This window comes from Nicotiana tabacum, chromosome 15 (genome assembly GCF_000715075.1).
Source record: "Nicotiana tabacum cultivar K326 chromosome 15, ASM71507v2, whole genome shotgun sequence".
Lineage (NCBI taxonomy): Eukaryota > Viridiplantae > Streptophyta > Magnoliopsida > Solanales > Solanaceae > Nicotiana > Nicotiana tabacum.
In genome coordinates this window covers 123157395-123181248 of record NC_134094.1, presented here as the reverse complement: position 1 = coordinate 123181248, position 23854 = coordinate 123157395, and the positions used below count along the sequence as shown (strand labels likewise).

At 39.5% G+C, this 23854-nt stretch overlaps 1 long non-coding RNA gene across 1 annotated transcript; it reads left to right on the top strand.

The window, feature by feature from the left end:
- Window positions 1–13259: 13259 nt before the first annotated feature.
- LOC107766531 (uncharacterized) lies at window positions 13260–23355 on the top strand. The gene is made up of 6 exons (XR_012699442.1): window positions 13260–13400; window positions 13477–13558; window positions 15754–15888; window positions 20144–20221; window positions 20348–20456; window positions 23008–23355. It is a non-coding gene; the product is annotated as an uncharacterized LOC107766531 (long non-coding RNA).
- The last annotated feature ends 499 nt before the right edge of the window (window positions 23356–23854 follow it).

Below are 23854 nucleotides of genomic sequence, written 5' to 3'. Positions count from 1 at the left end.
TTCTGAGGGACTTGGAGCTTGGGAATTTGCACACTCTCTAAACTTTGTTCCTAGCCCAGCTTTTACGGCCACACAATTCATGTGCGGTCCGCAATATGCTCAAAAGTCTGTTGGGCGTTCCTTCATCATCTGCGGCCGCAGATGAAATTCTGCGGTCCACACTTTTTGAGCTTTTGTTCCTTTTATTGCCTTGAGTTTGGATTACTCCTTTTTGAGTCGAATTTCATCTCGGGAGTCCAAATTTCAACATTCCTGCAATTTAGCACATTTTATGAGTTTCGAGAACACAATTCAATGGCTTTAGACTAAAACAAAAGCTAAAAGGCGCTAATAAGTAGTCAAAATTCCCACTTATCAGGACGCCAATTCACAAAACGATAATTCAGGTCATTACACTTGGTTATCAATCCCAATAGAAATAGTAGTGCATTTAATAAGAGAAATATTTCTATCATTAGATTAAAAAGGAATTTGTGCGAATCGCATGATCGAATTAAAAAGATATCTTAGCTAGCAGAAATAAATAAGTTGATCAACTAAATAAAAGGTTGATTGCAAAATTTTATCGTAAAAACAAAATGTTTTTCAGTTTTTGACTCAGTAGAAAATAATACCAATAATTACTACTAAGAAGAATACTTAAATACTTTAATACCAAATGACCTTCTACCATACATGTTTATTGTCAAGTTTTTACTTCTTATGTATGTTAGTGTCAACGTATATATAATAGACTAAGTTAAAATTAATCTTCCATTGTATACAAGTTAATTTTGAAGAAAATATGTCAGTCATGCTACTGAAAAACTTAGATACGTCGAATAGCTTATGTAATAGCACACATATGATATATAGAAGTTTTAACAATAACGTCATACATGCAAAAATTATGATATTGGTTAATGTGCTTCTAAGTATATTCTTATCCCTGAATTCAACTTTCTTCATCCGAAACTAAGGAATATTCTTTTAAATTTATGTGAAAATAATTTTTAGTATGTTTATGTTTTGCAAATATAATAAATAAAGCATAAGGACAAACTTCCTAAATATTGGACTATATTTACCGCAATATGTTTTCTTGCACAAACAACTGTATGTTGCACTTTCAAGAGGGATATCAAGATCGACAACAACAGTTCTGGTTAAGGCAGAGCAACCAACGCATTAGGAGGAAACATACACAAAAAAATATTGTCCACAAAGAAATTGTCACGACCCAAAACTAAATTGTCACGACCCAAAACTAACCCCTGTCATGATGGCGCTTATCGTGGAACTAGGCAAGCCGACTCATTTCCAAAACAAAATGATATTTTCATTTTAAAGATAATTCCAAGGTTATTTAACATAAACCTTCATTTAAAGAGTTCAATCAAAGAAAAACAGAAGTGCGGAAAAGAAAAGCCCGACATCGGGGTGCCACTAGTCATGAGCATATACTACAATCTGTCAACAATATCACGGCTAACTCAACCCGAAAAATAGCTAAATACAACTAGAGGAATATAAGAGGGAGAAGAGCAGGGGCTACGATTGCCAAACAGCTACCTTGCTATCTCCAAGAAAAATCTGCAACCTAAACACTCAATAATCGCTACCGTGTCCAGCTACACCTAAATCTACACACAAGGTGTAGGGAGTAACGTGAGTACGCCAACTTTGTAAGTAACAACAATAAATAAAGACTGAGCAGTAGTGACGAGCAATAAAGCATATAACATTCATATCATGAAATCTCAGTAAAGTACAGCATGCTTTAAAAATCAGTGTTTGAATCAAATCATCTTGTTTAAACCCGGTTCCAGTAAAAATCATTTAAAGATATTTGTCCAACAGTTTTTCAAATAAAGGTGAGCAAAAATGATGAAATTATAAACAGCCCCTCGGGCAAAACATCACTCATATACAGCCCCTCGGGCAAACATCACAGTTACTCGTGCCACTCGGGCATACCTCACAATCACTCTTGCCACTTAGGCATACCTCAAAATCACTCTTGCCTCCCAGTCACTCAGCACTCGGCACTCGCACACAGTAGGTACCTGCGCTCACTGGGGGTATGTACAGACTCCAGAGGAGCTCCTTCAACCCAAGTGCTATAATCTGTATGGATAACTCACGTGCGATAATAATAAAGTATGCTGCAGGCGGGCAGCCCTAATCCACACTCATCCTCACAAATCAGTCCCTTGGCCTCACTCAGTCATAAATATGCTGCAGGCGGGCAGCCCCGATCCACACTCATCCTCACAAATCAGGCCCTCAGCCTCACTCAGTCATAAACCTCTCAAGCCACTCGGGCATTTCAGTAAAACAGGGCATTCGACCCAAAACATTTATATGCATAAAAAATAGAGTCATAAAATTGAGTTATGCGGTAAACAAGTATAAACATGACTCAGTATAGATTTTCAATCGAAAACAGTGAGAGGATGGTAAGAAACAGCCCCTAAGGGTCCAAACAGCATTGGCGCAAGGCCCAAACATGGCATTTAGCCCAATTTACAGAAATTCTTTCTAAAACATATAAGTATCAAATGGTTTCAACAAAGTATGCAACTTTACAGTTGCTACGGGACAGACCAAGTCACAAATCCCCAACAGTGCATGCCCACACGCCTGTCACCTAGCATGTGCGTCACTTTAAAATAATATAATGATACGAAATCCGGGGTTTCATACCCTCAGGACTAGATTTACAATCGTTACTTACCTCAAACCGGTCAAATCTCTAACCAGCAATGATCTTGCCTCTGGACACGGCCTCCAAATGCTCCGAAAATATTCACAATCAGTACAATACCATCAATACGCGCTAATGGGATGAATTCCACAAGAAAAACTACAAAATTATACCAAAACTCAAAATTGGCTCAAAAATCGTCCGTGGGGCCCACGTCTCGGAACCCGCCTCAAATCTACAAATCTTATTTCCAAATTTCTAAGTTCCAATCTCCGATTTACACCTCCAAATCATGTAATCTAGTCGGATTATTCAATGATAATTCAATATTATGGAGTAGAAATGATTACAAGGGACTTACCTCAAGTTTTCCTTGGATATCAAAAATCGCCTCTGCTCAAGCTCCAATTTGTCAAAAATGGCAAATGGGACAAAGTCCCTATTTTTATAATTCTGCCCAGACATTCTCGGTTCTGCCTCGATCTTGGCCTTCAATCGAGGTCCTCGATCCTGGCCCTCGATCCTGGTTCTCGATCCTAGCCCTCGATCCTGGTTCTCGATCCTAGCCCTCGATCCTGGCCCTCGACCCTGGTTCTCGATCCTAGCCCTCGATTATGTCTTCGACCCGTCCTACGACCGTGACCCTCGACCCTTGGCTTGATCTAGGCTCGATTTCTGGGCTCGAATCTAGTAGAAGAAATTTCCAACAGACGGAAATTGCAGCAGCTGTTATAGTTCAATTTTTGATCCGTTAACCATCCGAAACTCACCCGAGGCCCTCGGGACCTCAACCAAATATACCAACAAGTCCTAACACATCATACGGACTTAGTCGAATCCTCAAATTACCTCAAACAACACTAAAACCATGAATTATACCCCAATTCAAGCCTAATGAACTTTGAAATTTCTAATTTCTACAAACAACTCCGGAACCTATCAAATCACGTTCGATTGACCTCAAATTTTGCACACAAGTCCTAAATGACATAACAGAGGTATTTCAATTTTCATAATCGGATTCCGACCCCGATATCAAAAAGTCAACCCCCCGATCAAACTTCTCAAAAAATAAAACTTTCGGCATTTCTAGCCTAATTCCTCTACGGACTTCCAAATAATATTCCGGACATGCTCCTAAGCCCAAAATCACCATACGGAGCTATTGGAATCATCAAAATTCAAATCCGAGGTCGTTTACACATAGGTCCATATCCGGTCCACTTTTCTAACTCAAATTTTCAATTATTAGACTAAGTGTCTCATTTCACTCAGAGTTCCTTCCGGACTCGAACCAACTAATCCGATATAACATAATATAGTTGAATAACACAAAAAGAAGTAGGAATGGGGAAAACAGGGTTATAACTCTCGAAACGACTGGTCGGGTCGTTACATCCTCCCACACTTAAACATACGTTCGTCTTCGAACGTGCCCAGAGTTGTTCCAAAAGCCATCAAATCGCTGTGTAGCTTTCACATGCACATACCCAGGGGTGATCCCATGTCACCCTATCCCATACAGGTCTGATAGCACAACATAACTGAAATTTCTCAATTCAACCTCTCCCACAAGCCTTCGAGTCAAATTTCCAACATCCAAAATTTCTTATAAGATGAGAAGTTTGCATCTACATACCGTATATGTCTGAACAATCTGTACCAAAAGCCGTAACCATAACTCAAATACTCAAATTCAAATACCGCATAGCTCAAATGCTCGAAGCAATGATTTCAAATCACAGTATCGACTCAAATCAATCCAGTGCCAGTAATAAACTCATATCATACAAAACTCGTTTTCAAAACCTTCGTACACTGCCGATGATGAAAGAAACATACCAAATTCATAGCCATTCATTAGACCAACAGGTCATGGAGCTCTCGTTCCTTCTACAAGAACTATAGCCAATATCAAAGCCGACTTTCGATATTATCCTCCTAATTATACCACAGTCAAATCTGATAGCATCCATTCTAGGACCAATGACCTCGTCTCCTCCAACGCGACCACTCTAGTGACATGACACATCAATACAATTTAAAGCCACAACCCGTGCAATCCGTGCACCAGATAGCAACATTCCAAATGTACCCAATCGTAATAATGACCTAAATAGGAGAACCGTTCTGCAAGCTCGACGAGTACCACCCCGATGCAATGCTAAGAACCCATCACACACCGTAGAACCATAACATACGAATCTTACACAAGGGATCATATTTCCACATAACTCTGCTGCAATACGCGACCCTATCCAAATACTGGTCCATATGAAACACCTCAAGCCACCCTGCTAAAATCAATAACCATGCGCAATTCGACATCAAGTACCCAAAGTGCATTACTATAACCACAGAGAAGCAAACTACACCATGCCGTATAAAATCCGAAAGAACATGACCAATACGTCATCAACCAAGCAATATCCAATACTATTCTCGCTTAAATTCCGCTATAAGGCCATAATAGAACCGCATCGTATGTGCATATAACCAACGAATCACAACTCTTCGTAGTATAGAAGAGTAACTCACAGATCATTCCAGAACACGAATAAGCTTCACATCAACCGAATGGCACATCCTTCAACAATAGTAGTATGGAGCCAATCAATCCGGCTTGGTGTAGAATACACATCCTAATTGGGCCTACCAATGGGTCCCGAATCAACTATGGTCAGTCACCAATAGATAAACAACCTACGAAAGTCCACAATGACAGAATCATAACACTTTCTATCATCTGGCTAGCTCCGGCCACAACTTTACAGTCCACACCTATGAAACAATCTGCTCATGAGAACTCCCAATCTTCAATTCCATAGAACACATGAATCACCCTATTTGATTCCACCTCCACCGCCCGAATGCCTAACACCTCTCTCATACTCAATCCTCCCACGAGAAATATTTTGAAACTTCTTCCGTGCCACCTGGCAAAAATTTGAATATCAATAGTCGATAAACCGGGAGAGTGCCGCAATACCAGCGAAGTACCCATAAATCAAAACACACTGGCCCTTTTGAAATGTACACTCTCATCAAGCTATACTAGATAGTAATATCATTTACCTAGTCATCGGAACCGTTCATGCTGCCTAAGAATTTATGTCTTTCCCTTCAAAACTGAACTGTGACCTGGTACATGTAAATCCTATTCCACGACAAACACCACATCTGTTATGCCATCATGTGACAAGCATAAGAATTCCATTATCAACTCTGAGTCACTAGAAAATTACATACATTATTAGTCAGAAACCTCTTTCTTGCTTCTTTCTAGGAGAAAATCATAACACACAACACGCTCCGTACATCGGTAGAAATTATCCGGTTTAAACCATGGTAGAACTCATCACGAACACTTTGAAATCCATTTGCACATAATCAAGCTATCTGAACCGAATTCCTCTAACTTCGCCAAGCCACACAGGTTGCCAAATCCTGGAGCAATTCCACGAAGCACCTGTAGATACTAGCCACATCATAAGTACACAAATAACTAATCATACCCATTACTGTGCTACCCCAACCTACTTCCAAACTGTCATATTTCCCCAAGTCCTTTCCAAATTGCCTTCAAATTGCTATTTTATTTCCTTATTAGAACACTTCTATCCTTAACTAAAACTGGCCCCACTAACTCTAGCATAGAATCACTGCCCTAAGGCTTATAAGCCGCCGAATACCCTTTTTTTTTTATGTATTCCAAAGGTTCCACAACCAAACATGCTTACTCCGAAGAGACTTTATAGGAACCTAAAAACGTTTCCTTCACCTTCTTGATACTGAAATGCATAATTCACAATGATATGAGATGCAACGAGTCTCAACACCGTTCAATGCAACTCCCAGTTTTCTAGCCATAATTATAAATCTTGAATCCATTGTAACCATTCTCGAATTAACCGACCAAACGGACCGAAACGACACCTGCCCCATTAGCACATCAACACCCAAGGGAATAAAGAGTAACCCTCACTCCTACGCAACCGAGAAAATTCCCGCTCCATGTACACTACATTCTCTGTGAATAAACACTCAATTATTTTTATGGTCCTCCCATAACCATAGGGTGTAATACAACTTGTGTCCAGAAATTTATTTACCCGAGTCATCCTCGATCTCGACCTCTGCAAGTCATAACTGATTCACCGGTATACCCCAAACCGAAACTAATACGACCCATAACCGTGCAATCAACTCGTCGATGGCAGACTCCCCCACTTATCCTTAAGCTACAATTATATAAAATTAGAACCCTTAAGGATTTCTCCTTCTCAATTACCAAGGTCTCGCACCGTTAACCTGCCAGACTTCTCGAAGTCTTTAATTAAGCCTTTCATGAACATTCTGAATCTCCATCCAAAATTACACACGCAGCCTCCTAACGGGTAGCTAGTAATATTCCTCACAAAAGCTTCATCAACTTCACGCCACCGCTAGCTGCACACAGGAGATAACCCACATGTGGAATTCCTTACCGACATCTCCCAATGACACTGCATTGAGTGCAACGACCACGAAATTCATAAATTCTCCTGAGTTCATGCTCGCCCACTATTTATATAAGTTTGCACTTTCCCTATTGACATCAACTGTACGTCAACAATACCTTCCGAACTCAAGTCATATTACCCCTGACACAATAATCAGATCTTCACGCCTCTATTCATTTCAAACACACTCCTTTTTTTTTCTTTATTTTTTACATTAACCATCGCTCCAAATAGAGTATGTAGGCTGATTCACATAGTAACACGATTCCAAACCATTCTACACTTTCTTAAGGCGCATGACTACCCTACTAGTGAATTCATATGCTAATCTGCCACTCTTACTTCGGTTAAATCATCTCCTTTAAGAAACTTCTCAACCTTTACTTATTCTACTTGTCCTGCTAGTACTTCAACCACCGCGAAACACATCCCGTCATGTCTTCCCTCATATTTTGATACCCAACTGCTGCATCAAATCGAAATGTATTTCTGTTGCACCTGAACCAATAAAATGTTACCGACTCTAAGTCTCTTCAAAGATTATCTTTCTCGAGCCATCAACATCAAAATACCCATTCACAACCACCATTACTACACAACCACTTACTCTTCTTGAGTTCAAACTCATTGACAGACATGAGAATTTAATTTGCCCCAAAATTTAACAACGTGAAAGATCCTTCAAAACATTCACACTCGAGACAGTACGTCGCATCAAAACGAAAATCAAGCACCCAATGGCCTTCCTTTACATTTAAAGAAAACACTTCTCGTCATGTTCACATAGTCTTAACACTTCCCGCAGTTACGTCATACTCACAACAAAGCCATTCCACTGCTCATCGAGCCACAATTCAACTCGTAGGGACATTATCGGACATATGAGTCCAAATGCATAGGTTACAACTGAAGCTACCGAGCCAAAACTACGGTTTAAACCTGGCCTCAAGTCCTCCAGACTAGCCCATCACAAAAATACATAATACACATCTCGAACCTCGTTCATAGAATCACAAACCGGCGATGCACAATAGATACCGAGCACCCATATGCGCATACGAGATGCGTGGAATGAATTCAAAGAGTTATGTCTCAAGCTGAATCATTTTCGCACGATAGAATATAAGAAAGTGAAATTTTCCTAAGGGTTCTGTAGCCTCCTCAAGATAAGTACAGACGTCTCCGTACCGATCCGCAAGACTCTACTAAACCCGCTTATGACTCGTGAGACCTATGTAACCTAGGCTCTGATACCAATCTGTCACGACCCAAAACTAACCCCTGTCGTGATGGCGCTTATCGTGGAACTAGGCAAGCCGACTCATTTCCAAAACAAAATGATATTTTCATTTCAAAGATAATTCCAAGGTTATTTAACATAAACCTTCATTTAAAGAGTTCAAATCAAAGAAAACAGAAGTGCGGAAAAGAAAAGTCCGACATCGGGGTGTCACTAGTCATGAGCATATACTACAATCTGTCAACAATATCAAGGCTAACTCAACCCGAAAAATAGCTAAATACAACTAGAGGAAGATAAGAGGGACAAGAGCAGGGGATGCGATCGCCAAACAGCTACCTTGCTATCTCCAAGAAAAATCTGCAACCCAAACACTCAATAATCGCTACCGTGTCCAGCTACACCTAAATCTACACACAAGGTGCAGGGAGTAACGTGAGTACGCCAACTTTGTAAGTAACAACAATAAATAAATACTGAGCAGTAGTGACGAGCAATAAAGCATATAACATTCATATTATGAAATCTCAGTAAAGTACAACATGCTTTAAAAATAAGTGTTTGAATCAAATCATCTTGTTTAAACCCGGTTCCAGTAAAAATCATTTAAAGATATTTGTCCAACAGTTTTTCAAATAAAGGTGAGCAAAAATGATGAAATTATAAACAGCCCCTCGGGCAAAACATCACTCATATACAGCCCCTCGGGCAAACATCACAGTTACTCGTGCCACTCGGGCATACCTCACAATCACTCTTGCCACTCGGGCATACCTCAAAATCACTCTTGCCTCCCAGTCACTCAGCACTCGGCACTCGCACTCAGTAGGTACCTGCGCTCACTAGGGGTGTGTACAGACTCCGGAGGAGCTCCTTCAGCCCAAGCGCTATAATCTGTACGGATAACTCACGTGCGATAATAATAAAGTATGCTGCAGGCGGGCAGCCCCGATCCACACTCATCCTCACAAATCAGTCCCTTGGCCTCACTCAGTCATAAATATGTTGCAGGCGGGCATCCCCGATCCACACTCATCCACACAAATCAGGCCCTCGTCCTCACTCAGTCATAAACCTCTCAAGCCACTCGGGCATTTCAGTAAAACAGGGCATTCGACCCAAAACATTTATATGCATAAAAAATAGAGTCATAAAATTGAGTTATGCGGTAAACAAGTATAAACATGACTCAGTATAGATTTTCAATCGAAAACAGTGAGAGGATGGTAAGAAACAGCCCCTAAGGGTCCAAACAGCATTGGCGCAAGGCCCAAACATGGCATTTAGCCCAATTTACAGAAATTCTTTCTAAAACATATAAGTATCAAATGGTTTCGACAAAGTATGCAACTTTACAGTTGCTACGGGACGGACCAAGTCACAAATCCCCAATAATGCATGCCCACACGCCCGTCACCTAGCATGTGCGTCACTTCAAAATAATAGAATGATCCGAAATCCGGGGTTTCATACCCTCAGGACTAGATTTACAATCGTTACTTACCTCAAACCGGTCAAATCTCTAACCCGCAATGATCTTGCCTCTGGACTCGACCTCCAAATGCTCCGAATCTATTCACAATTAGTACAATACCATCAATACGCGCTAATGGGATGAATTCCACAAGAAAAACTATAAAATTAGACCAAAATCCGAAATTGGCTCAAAAATCATCCGTGGGGCCCACGTCTCGGAACCCGACAAAAGTTATAAAATCCGAAAGCCCATTCAACCACGAGTCTACCCATACCAATTTTACCAAAATTCGACCTCAACTCGACCCTCAAATCTACAAATCTTATTTCCAATTTTCTAAGTTTCAATCTCCGATTTATACCTCAAAATTATGTAATCTAGTCGATTATTCGATGATAATTCAATATTATGGAGTAGAAATGATCACAAGGGACTTGCCTCAAGTTTTTCTTGAAAATATATCAAAAATAGCCTCTGCTCAAGCTCCAATTTGTCAAAAATGGCAAATGGGACGAAGTCCCTATTTTTATAATTCTACATCCTCGGTTCTGCCTCGATCGAGGTCCTCGATCCTGGCCCTCGATCCTCGTTCTCGATCCTAGCCCTCGATCCTGGTTCTCGATCCTAACCCTCGATTATGTCTTCGACCCGGCCTTCGACCGTAACCCTCGACCCTGGGCTGGATCTTGGCTCGATTTCTGAGCTCGAATCTGGCAGAAGAAATTTCCAACAGAAGGAAATTGCAACAGCTATTGTAGTTTAATTTTTGATCCGTTAACCATCCGAAACTCACCCGAGGCCCTCGGGACCTCAACCAAATATACCAACAAGTCCTAAAATATCATACGGACTTAGTCAAATCCTCAAATCACCTCAAACAACACTAAAACCATGAAATTACACCCCAATTCAAGCCTAATGAACTTTGAAATTTCTAATTTCTACAAACAACTCCGGAACCTATCAAATCACGTCCGATTGACCTCAAATTTTGCACACAAGTCCTAAATGATATAACAGAGGTATTCCAATTTTCAGAATCGGATTTCGACCCCGATATCAAAAAGTCAACCCCCCGATCAAACTTCTCAAAAATAAAACTTTTGGCATTTCAAGCCTAATTCCTCTACGGACTTCCAAATAATATTCCGGACATGCTCCTAAGCCCAAAATTACCATACGGAGCTATTGGAATCATCAAAATTCAAATCCGAGGTCGTTTACATATAGGTCCATATCCGGTCCACTTTTCTAACTCAAATTTTCAATTATTAGACTAAGTGTCTCATTTCACTCAGAGTTCCTTCCGGACTCGAACCAACTAATCCGATATAACATAATATAGTTGAATAATATAAAAAGAAGTAGGAATGGGGAAAACAGGGTTATAACTCTCGAAACGACTGGTCGGGTCGTTACAGAAGTGTTCGTTAAGATACCATCACATTAAATACTTTTAAACTCTAATATATAATTATCTAACTAACATGACAAAATTGATCTTTTGTGTAAGTTTTGATGATATCCTTGTATTTTAAATTTATGTATTATGCTAATGTTAATATTTTTCGGCATTTGGATGATTGTTGTATTATTATACATAAAAATTCTCTCATTAATTAAATTTTATTATTCATTCATATAAATAAATATTTAAATCATTACGTATCATTATTAACGTGCAACGCACGTTAATAGATACTAGTATAGTTAAAATGACAATATTAAACTAATCCCTAACCATAAGGGATCATTTGGTACGCGAGATAAAGTGTGGTCTAAAATTTATATTATGTTTGATTGATGGTATAAATTTAATTTCGGGATAAATTTATACCACCAACGAAATATAGTATAAACTTAGGCCCACACTTAATGTTGAATATCTCATCTTATTATACCTTATTTTATTAAACTTAATATTATTTTATCCTACCTTTCAGGTGAGATAAATTAGTGGAGGGATTACAAACCAAAGATGGGATAATTTAGTCCAAAAACTTTATTAGTTTTTTTCTTTCTCTTTTATAAAAGACAAAAAAAAAAAAAAAAACGCTGTCGTTTTATGGCTATTTTAACTTTTTCTTAAATTAAAAGGTAGTTATTAAAATAATCCTAGTGAAGGTTTAAATTTGTCTTCATCAGGAGGCAGTAGCTCTTGCAAAGAACAAAAAAAAAATCCTTTTGCCGATTGCCAACTGTTCGTTGCAGCTGGTCTCAAGTCAGCAACTCTCGGCTGCTTCCAGCCTTCCACCGTCTGCTTCTATCTATCTGAAAAAGCAGTTTTCTTACTCTCTTTTTAGTTCTAGTTCTATTATATATATTTTTTTTCCTGAAATTGATGTGTTTGTGTGTTTGGGGATATGTATATGACTATCTATTTTTATATGTTGCATGGGTTTGGGGCTGTGAAATTGATTTGTTTGTGTCTCTGGGACATAGTTTGATTTCGCAATGCAATTCTTCCAAAATCTAAAACTGCACCATCTTATTTTAAGTCCATTAAAGAATATTTTAACTGTGTTTCTCTTGTTTGTTTTTGTAAGTACTCCAATTTAGGAAGCATTGTCACAAGATTTATAGCATATGTTAGAAAAAAGAATTAAAAAAAAAAAAGAGATGGTTCAAATTTCTTGACATAGGTACTTATTTTTCACCTAACGTAGGTGATTTTCCTAGTTCCTACGTTTTATGGGAATTTTTATTTGTTTATTTTTTTGGTAATTAGGAATTTTATTCATTACCAAGATATCTGTGTCGGGAAAAAATTATAATCCCGCCCAAAAATAATATCCATGACAAATAATAATAACACAAGAGAGTAACAACGACACCAACTCTTTTAACGAGGTAAAATACAATACCCGATCAGAGCAATATTACCACTAATGCTACAACTTAGTAATATCAAGAGACTACTATAATTTTGAAAGAAATAACACTCTTTATTTAAACACTTCACTACAATATTACTCACACTCACTATTTATTTCACAGACTACAATCTGTGGATTACTCTCTCTAACTTCTATTGCTTCTCTCTTATTTTGGTGCGTCTTAAATGAAGAACGAAGCCTGCTATTTATAGCAAAACTTGCCAAACTTTTAGCCAATCAAAATACTTGCATATGCAATTTGCTTTGCGAGTTGTCAAACTTTTTTTTCCAGCCATTCACTTCATTATTGCAACTTGTTGCTTGCCAAACTTTTAGCCAATCAAAATACTTGCATATGCCATTTGCTTTGCGAGTTGTCAAACTTTTTTTTCCAGCCATTCACTTCATTATTGCAACTTGTTGTCATCATTTTCTTTCTTTCTTTTTATTTCTTTTTATTAGACGAGTCCCACAATCTGTACAAAATCATAGCCTAGCCAACACAGCTAGCTATCCAAGGAAAATTTACACAGTGACATCTAAACAAATAGTAACCAAACTAGAATATTAAATGTTGTACTATACTCCTGATTCTAGTGGGGGCTGGAACATTACACAAGTATGCAATTTCTTTTGCTATGTTTTCCCATCCTCTGCTGTTATGCTCAAACACTCTTTGGTTTCTTTCAATCCAGATGCTATAGACACACTCAGCATATATCAATTTGAATAGCTTTGCTGCTTGAGATTTTCCCTTGGAGTTTGTCACAGCTCATTGTAAGTGATGGCCCCAGCTTCTAGCATTGTATGCCTTCCCATTTAACCACTTTAGTAACCTGTTCCACAATAATTGAGTAAATTCACTCAGCAAAAATATGGTCTCTTGTTTCAGCATGCCTCTGACATAACACACAGTTTGTACTCACAGTAAGACCCCATTTTGTCAGCCTATCAGATGTTAAAAGCTTCCCCTGTAGAGCCAACCACATAGTAAATTTGGCCTGGCATCATTGTTAAAGATCATACATTTCCATGCCACCCTAGGAAGATTACCCAAGAGCTGCATATAGATAATCCTAATTAGGCTCTTTCCTGATGAAGTATTGAATTGGACTAGCTCCAAGATAGGTCTAGCTTCAAGTATCTTCCTAACCATCCAACAAACTTGTTGCGGCACTTGAACATTGAAAAATTGTTGTGTCTTGATATAGTAAATGTGAATCCATTTGATCCACAACTTATCTTTTTTATGAGCAAGATCCCAACAAGACTTAGCTATAGCAGCTGTATTCCAAAGTTTGAAGTTAATTAGGTTCAGGCCTCCAGCTGTCATAGGTGTGCAGATTTTTTCCCATGCTACCAAGGCTTTTTTGGTTATTACATTGGAACCTTGACCATATGTAGCTTCTACAATAAGCTTCAATGGCTTTAAGCACTTTGACAGGAATCATGAATAATTGAGCCCAATAGGCTTGCATACCAAAGACAACAGTCTGTACTAATTGCACCGTTCCTGTATAAGTTAGTTTTTTTTGCAGTCCACAAGGAAATTCTTGCTATGATTTTCTCTATAAGAGGTTGCCACTGGATTAAAGAGATTTTCTTAGAAGACAGGGGAATTCCAAGATACTTGAATGGTAGTTCACCAGTAGAAAACCCCAAATAGAATAAGATCTCTCCTCTTACTTCTTGTGTTACTCCTCCAAAATAAATGGAGCGCTTGCTTAAGTTAGCTTGCAGTCCTGAAACCTTAGAAAACTGCACATAGTCTCCCTTAGCAAATAACTAGAGCAGTAAAGGCTTACGTGTGCTTTGTCTATATTTGCCAATGAATATTTACTATTTGAAATCACTACTAGAAATCAGGTGATTTTCGACCAAGGCTTTCCAACCGAAATAAGTCTGAAAAAGTATTTGGTCGCAAAAATCAACAAAAATTGTCTGACAGCAAAAAAATAAAAATTCCGATCGATTTCGGTCGAAATTGGTCAAATATTTGGTCATACGTGTATATAATGTACAAAAATAATTATTTATTAAAATCTTCCAAATTTCCGACCGAAATCGGTCGGAAAGTTTGAAATAATTAATTCCCGCCCAAACCAAAAATTATATATATTTAATTAACCAACCGAAATAAGTTATAATTAAATATTTCTGACCGATTTCAGTCGAAAAATCGATTTTAAAATAATTAAAATATAAATTTATTAATATTTGTGTGTGTGTGTAAATAATAAATAGCTTTTAAATAAACAATATTTAATATATATATATATATATATATATATATATATATATATATATATATATATATATATATATATATATATATATATATATATTGTGTGTGTGTGTGTGTGTTTTAAAATTGATTTGGATATATATATATATATATATATGTGTGTGTGTGTATATATATATATATATATATATATATATATATATATATATATATATAGAGAGAGAGAGAGAGAGAGAGAGAGAGAGAGATCTTAATATAGCTAATGTTATATCGAATATAGCTTATATACTATACACTTAGTATATATATTATACTATACTATATATACAACAACAACAACAACTAATGTTATATCGAATATAGCTTATATACTATACACTTAGTATATATATTATACTATACTATATATACATCTTTTGTGTCTTTGTGTATATACAATTTTTACCCTTTTTAATTTCATTTTTCCTTGTTGGGCTTTTAGCTTTTACGCATTTGTGTTTTCGGTGTGAGATTACGGCTAGATAGTAGGGATTTGTGAAGATTGGTTTGCTATCTTTTGGGATCTGAAAAATAAAATCCCAAGGATTTTTTTATTGCACTGCGATTCATTTACGCATTCAAGAACTCCTCGCCGGTCTCTTGCTCCGGCTCCGGCGAATTTGTTCATAAACTGCGATTTCTTTGAACCATGGTCCCTTGGTTCCGTGGGTGTTTGTGTGTTTTGCAGGTATCACTTTTGTGGCTATTTGGCAGCGGTAGGGAGGTGCACACGCACAAGTAGTAGAGCAGCAACTATACGCCGGGTTCCGGAGCATCGGGAGTATACCAAGTCGAAAGTTTCAGGTTCTATTCGCGGGAATTGGTACCTCTCACCTCCTGTTTCTCTGTCTCATGTGTTAATTACTTTGTTGCCGTAGTATTTCGTACTAGTCTAGTCAGTCTAGTAGTAGGCTTGTAGTTACTATTTGCTCCCTTTGTTGTTATGTGTGGTATTTTATTTTCTTTCTCATTTTTAGACCTTCGTAGATATAGAGTTTGTGGTTTGTAATGGCAGAATAGGGTCATGTCCTCGGGGAGGTGGGGAGGGGGTAGGGCAAGGGTCAGGGGGTGGGACGGGGCCCAGAGGGGGTAAAGGGAACATGGTCGCTCATAGGTTGAGAATTGGATCATGGAATATAGGGACGTTGACAGGTAAGTCTATAGAGCTGGCGAAGATTCTCCAGAAGAGGAGGGTCAATATAGCGTGTGTGCAGGAGACTAGGTGGGTAGGATCGAAGGCGAGGAATGTAGACGGGTATAAATTGTGGTTCTCCTGAGTCGTGAAGGGCAAGAACGGAGTGGGCATTTTGGTGGATAGGGAGCTCAGAGAGTCGGTGGTAGAAGTTAGGCAGGTGAGTGATAGATTGATGTCAATTAAGGTAGTAGTTGGAGGGAGCACTCTGAATGTCATTAGCGCTTACGCGCCACAAACGGGCTTGGACGAGGAGGTTAAAAGGCGCTTCTGGGATGCGCTGGATGAGGTGGTGCGAGGTATTACGCCTACAGAGAAGCTATTCATAAGAGGGGATTTCAATGGTCATATTGGGTCGTCTGCTGGTGGCTATGGTGAGGTGCACGGTGGCTTCGGCTTTGGTGATAGGAACGGGGGTGGTACCTCACTGTTGGATTTCGCTAGAGCTTTTGAGTTGGTGATCTTGAACTCTATGTTTCCGAAGTGGGAGGAACATTTGGTTACTTTTCGGAGTATGGTGGCTAAGACTCAGATTGACTATCTCCTCCTCAGGAGGTACGATAGGGGGTTGTGTGAGGATTGCAAGGTGATCCCGAGTGAGAACCTCAAAACTCAACATAGGCTCCTGGTGATAGACGTCGGTATCTTGATGAAGAGGAAAAAGAGGTTTGTACGGGGTCAGTCGAGGATCAGGTGGGGAGCTTTGTCTAAGGATAATGTGCGGGAGTTGGAGGGGCAGCTGACGACTATGGGTGCCTAGAAAAGTGGTAGGGACGCTAGTGCTATGTGGACGACGACGACAGACTGTATAAGGGAGGCAGCGAGAGAGGTGTTAGGAGTTTCAAATGATTACTCTGGTGGGCACCGAGGTGACTGGTGGTGGAATGACGTGATCCAAAGTAAAGTAAAGTGAAAGCCAAGAAAGCGGCTTACATTAAGTTAGTAGAGAGCACCGACGAGGATCAGAGGAGAGCGAACAGAGAAAGATATAAGGAGGCTAGGAAGGAGGCGAAATTAGCGGTCACAGAGGCTAAGATTGCTGCATTTGGTCGGATGTATGAGGAACTTGGGGGAAAAGGTGGGGACAAGAAGTTATTTCGGTTGGCCAAAGCGAGAGAGAAGAAGGCTCGCGACCTAGATCAAGTGAGGTGCATGAAAGACGAGGATGGTCGAGTATTGATGGAAGAGGCCCAAATTAGGCAAAGACGGCAGTCGTACTTTCATAAACTTCTGAATGAATAGGGGGATGGAAACATCGTGTTACGGCAATTGGGGCACTCCGAGAGCCACCGCAACTTTAGGTATTGTAGGTGTATTAAGGTCGAGGAGGTCGTGCGTGCGATGGGTAAGGTGAGTCGGGGCAAAGCAACCGGAACAGACGAGATTCCAGTAGAGTTTTGGAGATCTGCGGGTAGAGCAGGCTTGGAGTGGCTGACTGGGTTGTTTAGTGTTATCTTCAGAACGAAGAGGTTGCTTGATGAGTAGCAGTGGAGTACAATGGTTCCAGTGTACAAGAACAAAGATAATATCCAGAATTGTAACAACTATAGGGGTATCAAGTTACTAAGTCATACAATAAAAGTTTGGGAGAGGATGGTGGAAGTGAGGATAAGAAGGGCGGTGTCTATATCGGAAAACCAGTTCGGGTTCATGTCGATTCGTTCTACTACGGAAGCTATCCACCTTATCAGGAAGTTGGTGGAATAATATAGGGATAGGAAGAGGGATTTGCATATGGTGTTTATTGACCTAGAGAAGGCGTATGACAAGGTCCCCAGGGATGTCCTTTGGAGGTGTCTGGAGGTGAAAGGTGTGCCGGTGGCTTACATTAGGGCGATAAAGGATATGTATGATGGAGCTATGACTCGGGTTAGGACTGTGGGAGGTGACTCAGAGCCTTTTCCGGTGGTTATGGGGTTACACCAAGGATCTACGCTCAGCCCGTTCTTATTTGCCCTGGCGATGGACGCACTGACACACCATATCCAAGGAGAGGTGCCATGGTGTATGTTGTTCACTGATGATATAGTTCTGATTGATGAGACGCGAGGTGGCATTAATGGGAGACTGGAGGTATGGAGGCAGGCCCTGTAGTCTAAAGGTTTCAAGTTAAGTAGGACTAAGACGGAATATATGGAATGTAATTTCAGCGACGTGACGGGGGAAGCGGCTGTGGAAGTTAGGCTTGAGACACAGGTCATCCTCAAGAGAGAAAGTTTTAATTACTTAGGGTCAATTGTCCAAGGAGATAGGGAGATCGACGGGGATGTTATGCACCGTACTGGAGTGGGGTGGATGCACAGGTCATCCTCAAGAGAGAAAGTTTTAAGTACTTAGGGTCAATTATCCAGGGAGATGGGGAGATCGACGGGAATGTTACGCACCGTACTGGAGTCGAGTGGATGAAATGGAGGTTAGCATCTGGAGTCATGTGTGACAAGAATGTGCCACCGAAACTCAAAGGTAAGTTCTATAGAGCGGTGGTTAGACCGACCATGTTGTATGGGGATAAGTGTTGGCCAGTCAAGAATTCACATATTCAGAAGATGAAAGTAGCAGAAATGGGGATGTTAAGATGGATGTATGGGAACACTAGGCTGGATAAGATTAGGAATGAAGATATTCGGGAGAGGATGGGCATGGCTCAGGTGGACAACAAGATGCGAGAAACGCGACTTAGATGGTTCGGACACGTGCAGAGGAGAAGCCTAGATGCCCCGGTTAGGAGGTGTGAGCGGTTGGCTTTGACAGGTACGAGAAGAGCTAGAGGGAGGCCCAAGAAGTATTGGGGCGAGGTGATCAGACAGGACATGGCGCGGCTCCATATTTTCGAGGACATGGCTCTTGATAGGAAGGTGTGGAGATCGAGCATTAGGGTTGTAGGTTAAAGGGTAGTCGAGCGGTTTTCCTATTTGTCCCGGTTTCCCTCTTTGTACCGACGAGTATGATAGTGTTTTGTCTAGCACTGCCAGCGATTTATGTTGTGTTTCACACTTTTGCATAATATTTGTGTTACTGCTTTTCATTTATTTGCTGTCTCTCACATTGCTGATTATTTTTTTGTGTTTTGTTGTCACATATCTATTGTCTCTGAGCCGAAGGTCTCCCGGAAATAGCCTCTCTATCCCCGCTGGGGTAGGGGTAAGGTCTGCGTACACTCTACCCTCCCCAGACCCCACTGGTGGAATTTTACTGGGTTGTTGTTATTGTTATATATATATATATATATATATATATATATATATATATATATATATATATATATACTATACTATACTATATTATGCAATTAATTGATAATTACTTTAAGTATAAAAGTGTAATAGTTACAATTAGCTTATAGATATTGATAATTATACTAAGTAGAAGTGTACGCACTAAGGACATATCCTTAAGTAATGTTAGTGATTTACTAGCCTATACATTATTAATTATACACTAAGTAAAAATTTATTAATGGTATACATGAAAAATATTAGTGATTATTTAATTATCTTAAATTGATAACTAAAGTAAGTAGAAATATATTAGTTGCATCGTTAATTAATATTAATAATTAATTAGCTAGTATCATTAAGTAATGTTAGGTTCGATTACATTGTAAATTGGTAATTACATTACGTAGAAGTGTATCAGTGATAATTAATTAGCTTATAAATTAATAATTACACCAAAATGATGGGTCATTAATTTTTGTTTATATTATTACATGGTAGATTCTAAATAAACACGTCTTTCTCACAAAAATTATGGGTCATTATCTAGATTTTTTTTTTCTATCAATAAATACGCCTTTCTCAGCAAAAGCCCTAACTTTTTTTACTCTTTTCTCTTTCTCCGTCTCACTCACGCCTTTCTCTTTCACCTTTCTCTTTCTCTTTCTCAGCAAATTCCCGCTTCACCGGCGTCGTCGGCACTCAACCCAAGGGGCCGTCGTCGGCATGAGGACTCCTCTCCATCTCCGGTAAGTTTTCTTTTTTAGGGTGGTTTGAGGTCGTTTTTTGGTGAGTGCTGTGAATGCTGTTTCTTTCGGTTTTGTTGCCACTGCTATTCTCATCTCTATGTTCCTTATTATGGCTATTTTTGAAAGGTTCCTCAGACCACCCTCGTCGGATTTGACTCCCTCCGCCCACCGCCGCCATGCTGATATTGAGTCACAGTTAGGATTCAACCCAAAACTTGGCTATTCTACTCCTAAAGTAAGTGTTTTTATTGGAATTTTAGCTGAATTTCATGTTTCTGAACTTCCTTTTTACATGCCTTAAAATTTCTTGTTGCATTGACCAGTTGGGGTTTTGAATTACCATCGTAATTTTTGTTGAAGTTTTTGCTATCCCAGCTAATATATGTGATGACCCAAAAGGTCATCTTATATTTTAGAACTCGAATCTGCACTCTTAAGCCTTTAAAATCTTATTTTTAGCCTCCTCGATTTGCGTGCGTAGTCCGGACAGTTTTCTAGAAAGCTTTTATGTTGAAAACTAATGAAAATAAGAATTTTTGCCTTAAAAGTTGATTTTAGTTGACTTCGGTAAATATTTTTGGTAAACGGGCCCGGATCCGTACTTTGACAATCCTGGTAGGTCCGTATCGAATTATGGGACCCGGGCGTACGTCTGGAATTAAAATCGGAGGTCCCTACCTTGAGTTATGAATTTTTGATGAAAATTAAAAGTTTGGAAATTAATTATTTTTAAGAATTGATTGATATTTGACATTGTTAGTATCGGGTCCGTATTTTGGTTTCGGAGCCCGGTAAAGGTTCATTATGATATTTAAGACTTGTCTGTGAAATTTAGTAAGAAACGTAGTTGATTTGACGTGATTCGGACGTCCAGTTGAGAAGATATTAATTTTAAAGTGTTCTTGAGAATTTCATTGGATTTAGTGTTAAATTAGTAGTTTTAGGTGTTATTTTGGCGATTTGATCACGCGAGCAAGTTCGTATGATGTTTGTAGACTTGTGTGCATGTTTGGTTTGGAGCCCCGAGGGCTCGGGTGAGTTTCAGATAGGTCACGGGATGTTTTGAACTTAGAAAATTTTGCTGGTATAACTGAACCTGTTGCAGGCCTTTGATCTCGCAATTGCGAGATTAGGCATCGCAAATGCGAACATAATAGGGTCCGCAATTGCGAGGCTTTCATCGCAATTGCGATCAGAAGCCTGGGCCAGCAGTTCTCGCATTTGCGAGGTTACCTTCGCAATTGCTAAGGGAGTCTGGGAAGGGCAGATTCGCAAATGCGAACATCTACTCGCATTTGCGAGGTTCAGTGGTCGCAAATGCGACACTTTCCTCGCATTTGCGAAGGTAGCGGGATTCTGAAGGGCATCGCAGGTGCGATTGTTCCTTCGTATTTGCGAGCTTCGCATTTGCAAAGCTCATGTTGCAATTGCGACACCTGCAGCTGAGTAAAAGGGACTTAGACGAGATTTTTTATCCATTCTTCATATTTTCAAAACCCTAAACCTAAAGAGGCGATTTTCCAAAGACCAAATCTTCCCCAAATCATAGGTAAGTGATTCCTAACTCTTTTCTTTCAATCTTTTACATCTTATAACAAGATTTCAACCAAAAATCTATAGCTTTCATGGTAGAATTAGGGGTTAGGGTAGAAACTAGGAATTTCGGAAATTTGGGAATTTAGACCTCAATTTGAGGTCGAATTCCAAAACCAATTATATATTCGGGCTCGGGGGTGAATGGGTAAATGAATTTTGGTCCGAACCTCGGGTTTTGACCAAGCAGGCCCGGGGTCGATTTTTCGACTTTTTGGAGGAAAATTTGGAAAATTTAATTTATGCAATATAATTGATTCCTTTAGTAATATTTGATATTATTGAGTCATTTTTGAATAGATACGAGTGGTTTGGAGGTGAATTCCAAAGAAAAAGCTGTGATTGAGAATTAAGTGGCCTTCAAAGCGAGGTAAGTGTTGTGTCTAACCCTGACTTGAGGAAATTAGGAACCTTAGATTACTTGCTAAGTGAAATCCATGTGAGCGGCGTATATGTGAGGTGACGAGTACTTATGCGTTGCCAATTTATCTGTTTTCCATGTTTCTTTTTTCCCCTTATATTGTCTCTTTCCTATGCCAAATTGCTAAGTGTTATACTAGTACTATTCAATTTATCGTTCTTTTCATGTTTACGGATTTTCTTGTGATAATTGAGTTTTTATTTCAAATTTGAGATTGATATTATAAAACGAAATGTTGAAGTAAGGTTTTTACTTGTTATTCTATCTCCCTGTTATTATTTATGCATTGCATTATGGTAAGGGAGAGTGTTAATGCACGAAGGGTGATGTCGTGCCATATTGTGAGTGTTAATGCACGAAGGGCGATGTCGTGCCATATTGTGAGTGTTAATGCACGAAGGGTGATGCCGTGCCATGATATGAGGGTAAAAGTATGAAGGGTGATGCCGTGCCATATTGTGATTGTTAATGCACGAAGGGTGATGTCGTGCCATGATATGAGAGTTAATGTACGAAGGGTGATGTCGTGCCGTTTCTATTAATTTTATGGTGAGATTGAGAGTAAAAGCACGAATGGTGATGCCATGCATTTTTCCTTACTGTATTCACTATTCCTTTTGATTCATGGTATATTGACTACTCCGGTGATCATTCTATTGTAGTTCTTTATCTTGTATTCCCCTCAGTATGTTCCCCTCCCGACAATTCCTGTTTAGTTCTTCATTTCTATTATTTGTATATACACTGTTAAATTGTACAGGTTGATTTGTAGGTGCCTTGCCTTAGCCTCGTCACTACTTCATCGAGGTTAGACTCGACACTTACCAGTACATGGGGTTAGTTGTACTGATGCTGCACTCTGCACTTTCTGTGCAAATTTTGATACCGACTCAGGTTGATCGAGATTTTGTTATTGGTCCACTGTTCGGAGACTCAAGGTAGATCTGTCAACGTTCACAGACCTTGAAGTCCCCGTCTATCTTTTATGCCCTGTTGTTTCTTTCATTCAGACAGTTGTATTTCTTTCAGACTATTACTTGTAGTAAATTCTAGAATACTTGTGAATTGTGACACCAAATCCGGGTGGCAGTAATTAATACAGTTTTATGATATTCTGCACTTATTATATTTTATCTTAGTTAATTATTGTTAATTACTAAATAGGAATAAGGAATTGGTTTAATGATTCTCTAACGTTGGCTTGCCTAGCAAGTGAAATGTTAGGCGCCATCAAGGTCCCGTCGGTGAAAAATTTTGGGTCGTGACAGTTGGTATCAGAGCACTAGGTTGCCTAGGTCTCACGATTCACGAGCAAGCTTAGTCGAGTCTGGAGGATCGGTACGGAGACGTATGTGCTTATCTTCCAAAGGCTATGAAGTTTAGGAACAAGTTTCACTTATATTCTTCTCGGTCGTGCGATTTTGCTTTCTCAATACTGATTGAACTCTTCTACTCTATTCTCTTGCAGATGGCGAGAACACGTACCGCTTCCTCAGCTGAGCAGCAGCCAGGGCCTCCAGTGATAGCTCCTACGCGGGGCAAAGGTCGAGGCCGAGTCCGTGCCAGAGGCCGAGGCAGGGGTCAGACTAGGGCCCGAGCAGCAGCTCCAGCAGTGGAGC